Below are 5,000 nucleotides of genomic sequence, written 5' to 3'. Positions count from 1 at the left end.
CATACGTGTCAAGGCAAGAATGAAAGAATGTGTTTATGCACCATAAAAGCTTGGAGCATAGTAAATAAGACAATAAAACATGTGTGTGTGCGTCAATGTGTGTGTGTGTGTGTGTGTGTGTGTGTGTGTGAGTGGGAGGAATGAGCATATAGTGTTCCCTTTTCATATCGTCAGGTCGATTCAAAGCCCTCAGCATGTGTGTAAATCAATTCTCACCGCAATAAACACCCGGAATATTCTTAAAGTGAACTGCATGCGAGAGTGACCGCACAAAATAAGTGACGATGAGGAGGAGAGGGTGTGTGTGTGTAGCCCATGTGTGTGCTTATGAGAAACCCCCAGGGGTGTGTGTGTGTGTGTGTGTGTGTGTGTGTGTGTGTGTGTGTGCGTGCACGTGTGAGGTCTTGCCAGCTGGAGAGAGGACAAACCTGTCCACGCCGAGCTACAGGGATGAGATCATATTCAGAGGACAAGTGTTCACCAAATGGCCAACCAGCTGCTGAGAGGTGCACCAGCCAGAAAAAGACAGAGAGAGAGAGAGGGAGAGAGGGAGAGAGAGAGAGAGAGAGAGAGAGAGAGAGAGAGAGAGAGGGAGGGAGAGAGAGAGAGAGAGAGAGAGAGAGAGAGAGAGAGAGAGAGAGAGAGAGAGAGAGAGAGGGAGAGAAAAGAAACGACAAATAGAAAGGGAACAGGGAGCAGGAGGGAGGAAGACCTGTAAGACAGAAGGCGCAGTGGAGGGGAAGAAAGAATGGGGGGGGGGGTGTGTGGGGGCGGGGGGTACTGCACAGGAAAGAAGCTATAGATAGCAAGACCATGGGGCGTCAGTCAGATTAGTGCCCGGGAATTTTAAATGGATGCATTTGTCAGTTAAAGCTTCCGGAATGATCCGAGAGCCTTCGCAATCCCAACCCAAATAAAATAGCCAATTTATATTCCGACCTGACCTAACTACTGCTCTTCCAAAACACAGACGAGAAATTCAGAAAATTCAAGAAAATGACTGTGCAGCCAGCCTTTGTTGATCGCAGTTTAAAAGACCACCTTCATTTATTTTAATGATAAATCAAGGATTCACCAAGTCTATGCCATCTTCTGCTGTCCTATGGCAGTGATCTCAGTATAAAGACTGTGCTGGTTGTGTGAAGCTATCCAGCCTGCCATCAGGTATAGGTGTTAAACTGCACTGCCTAAGCCCATGTGTGTGTGTGTGTGTGTATGTGTGTGTGCATGTGTGTGTGTGTGTGTGGGGGGGGGGGGTCTATGACAGTTAGAGGAGTGAGGGGCACTAGCTGGAGCGCTAAGCTGCTAACAGCCTCTCAGAGGCCCAGTGTGAGTGCAGGGGCCCCTGCTGCTAGCCAGAGGGGACCGGGGGCAGACTCAAGGAGGGAGTCGCGGGCTTTAAGGGATGACGGCTTAGCGTCACTGCGCATCGGCACTTTTGTTTGTTGGCATGACAACCTGGCTCACCTTCCACCGCCTGGCATACAGAAAAACACACAAACACACACACACATACACTAACCAAAACACACACATGCACAGGGTCACTATCAAAATAAACGTTACTGTGACAACCTAGCTTCACCTCAACAAGTTAACACAATAAAAATAAAGTATGCAAATGTGAGCTAGCTTCACCACAACAGAAACACACAACACACACACACACACACACACACACACACACACACACACACACACACACACACACACACACACACACACACACACACACACACACACACACACACACACAAAACACAAAACACAAAACAAACACACACACACACACCTTAATAGCAGCTGTCTACTGTACATCCCCCTGCTTGTGGTGTATTCGTGACTGTTGTGTGCTCAAGCTGCATATTTCTAATGCTTTCCACATTTTGAGTTCACCCTGTATTTTCCCCAACTATTTCTAGAAGCGGCCTGAAGGAGAATCACAATGTTTTCATTAGACAATGGAACGGCACACACAAAGAACTCTGGATGCTGCCGTTCAGACACATCTGTTGACAGTAGATATACAGTAACCAGCCTACATATTTAATTCACAGCAGAAGTTACCTACCTACGATTAAAAAAAAAAAAAAAAAGTCACAGACGATGGTCATACAAGAACGCGTGTATAGACCTCTAAAGTTTGCCTATGAAAAAGCTCCCATCTTCCCCCATATAAGAGGATCCGGTCTTTTGAGATTTTTCCAATGAGAACATAACATGGGGATTTTGAATTATTGCACCTGTGAAACTCTGACGGGAACAAAGAAATCGGAAAAGCAGACGTTTTTGCACTACACACTTTTGTCCTCTGCCTTCGAGTGGATGCTGTGATATATTTTTGCTAACCCAGAGCTAACTTACAATGCAACTTGCCATAGGTAGTTACTAGTTAGCTTCTATTAACACCCGGATCTCCTTATATGGGCAAAGATGCAGCTTTGGTTCCTTTTTGTAGGTGGACATCAGGGCCAACAGCTTGACCTGAGTGTATAGTGGTCTGAGTCCGGGCCACAGACGGGATAAATTCCTGACACAGTACAGGGCAAAGATTTGATTTGATATTGTTATTGATATTACTGTTATTATTCCCATCATGCTCAACGGTAGGCTTCTAAAAAAATGCAACACTAACTTACGTAATGCTCATAGTCTGTAAGACGCTTAGGACAAAGGCATCTGCAAAATACTATAATCACACTATAACCATAACCACACACATACTGAATGTTAACAATATCATGAGTTATTTAAAAAAAGGTATAATTAACTAGACAAAGACACAAACATGACAATACATGTCATGACCCCATGAATAACTTGGCTTCCAGCACATTATAAATGTTAATGTTAAGGAAAGAAATCCATTGAACAGATTTGACAGTGACCACAATCTCTCTCTCTCTCGCAAGTTGATTTCCAGGTAGAGAGAAGGAGGGTGTGAGAGAGAGAGAGAGAGAGTCTCTCTCTCCCTCTCTCTCTCTCTCTCTCTCTCTCTCTGTCTGTCTGTCTCTCTCTGTCTCTGTCTCTCTCTGTCTGTCTCTCTCTCTCTCTCTCTCACACACACACACACACATACACACACACACATCCCTGCCTCCCTGAATCAGTGTGGCTCACAGATGTTCCAGTGCCCTGGATTCAGCCGTCTCTCCTCACATAACCTCCTGCTGTGACTTAGCCTACCACCCACCTACACCCGATTGTACTGCAGTGTGTGTGTGTGTGTGTGTGTGTGTGTGTGCATGTGTGGTGTTGTCAGAGACATACAACAAAGGTATGTCAATTAAAAAACTGGACAGCACACAAGAGACAAAAATAAAGTTCTAGAAGGACACAAAATAGAGAGGGCATCCTAAACCTACACACACACACACACACACACACACACACACACACACACACACACACACACACACACACACACACACACACACACACACACACACACACACACACACACACACACACACACACACACACACACACACACACACACACACACACACACACACACACACACAGCTGTGACAGGAGCTAACGTTGATATGCAAAAATGCACCTACAATAAAATATGTCTGTGACAGGTTAATAATCAGGAAACACACACACACACAAATATGTGTGACACGTACTGATGTTGGTCAGTAAACACTTTCACATTAAACTATGCCTGTGGAGCTGCGTGTGTGCATGCATGCATGTGTGTGTGTGTGTGTGTGTGTGTGTGTGTGTGTGTGTGTATGTGTGTGTTAGAGAGAGACAGAGAGACAAGGCAGAACTGCCATTTGCAGGGGCCTCAGCTGGCTCTACCATGCAGGCCAGTGGGTCAGTGTAGAGATATGAAATATCAGAGCTGGGGTCAGGGCATCACTATACAAACAACATGGAGTCAAAATAAAGGAAAATAAATCAATAAAAACAATCTGCAAAAAGAAAACAAAACAAGAACTCCTTAAAAACAGTCTCTGTGTCATTCATCCTGGAGATAATCATCTGGGAACAGCAACCAACTCTTCACCATGCCTTTCTATCTACACACACAGCCCATGGTCATAATCTCACTCTCTCTCTTTCACACACACACAAACACACACACACACACACACACACACACACACACACACACACACACAATGTCACTATCAAAACAAATGTTACTGTGACAACCTATCTCCACTTCAACAAGTAAACACAATAAAAATAAAGTATGCAAATGTGACAAGCTAGCTTCGCCACAACAGAAACACACAAACACACACACACACACACACACACACACACACACACACACACACACACACACACACACACACACACACACACACACACACACACACACACACACACACACACACACACACACACACACACACACACACACACACACACACACACACACACACACACACACACACACACACACACACACACACTCCCTCTCTCTCTCTGGTTGATACTGCCCCCTGTGTCCACTCTGTGCCTGTGACAAACAAGAGCCCTGTGCCCTGGCTGCAGTGGAGTCTCTCTCCTCGTTAGTCACTCACAGCTCTTCTTTTCATCCTCTCTCTCTCCTTCACTTCCATGTACTGTACGTCTCTTATATCATATACTTGGCTTGCTCGCACTTTCATGCAGTTGCTTTTCATTGGCCTGTCTTTGTTCTCTCTCTCTCTCTCTCTCTCTCTCTCTTATTCTCTCTCTCTCTCTGCTTTAGTGTTTTTCTGCCTCACACGTGTTTATGTGAGAGCCAAGCAAAGTCAACATCTGTCCCCAGTGCCCAACAGCTGGCTGTGGACACATGCGGCTGCGTATACACACACACACAAACCTGTTAAACCTTAAACCAGTGTAAAGGCCTCCCTTATAAATGAAGAGCACATGTAAAATGCAAAGCAAGACAATGCAACTCAAACAGACTGTTTTCAGTATGACAGCAGGTATGCAAACCAACAAAAAAGAGATGTTCTACTCACACACACACACACACACACACACAC

General features: G+C 45.2%; 1 protein-coding gene across 4 annotated transcripts in view; it reads right to left on the bottom strand.

Annotated features, from left to right (window-relative positions):
- The window catches only part of fip1l1a (FIP1 like 1a (S. cerevisiae)), a 35,189-nt gene that overhangs the window by 4,162 nt on the left and 26,027 nt on the right, over positions 1–5,000 (bottom strand). The gene's annotated exons all lie outside the window — the stretch shown is intronic.

This window comes from Sardina pilchardus, chromosome 15 (assembly GCF_963854185.1).
Source record: "Sardina pilchardus chromosome 15, fSarPil1.1, whole genome shotgun sequence".
Taxonomy (NCBI): domain Eukaryota; kingdom Metazoa; phylum Chordata; class Actinopteri; order Clupeiformes; family Clupeidae; genus Sardina; species Sardina pilchardus.
The sequence above is the reverse complement of the archived record's forward strand: the minus strand, read 5'-3'. Positions and strand labels throughout refer to the sequence as shown.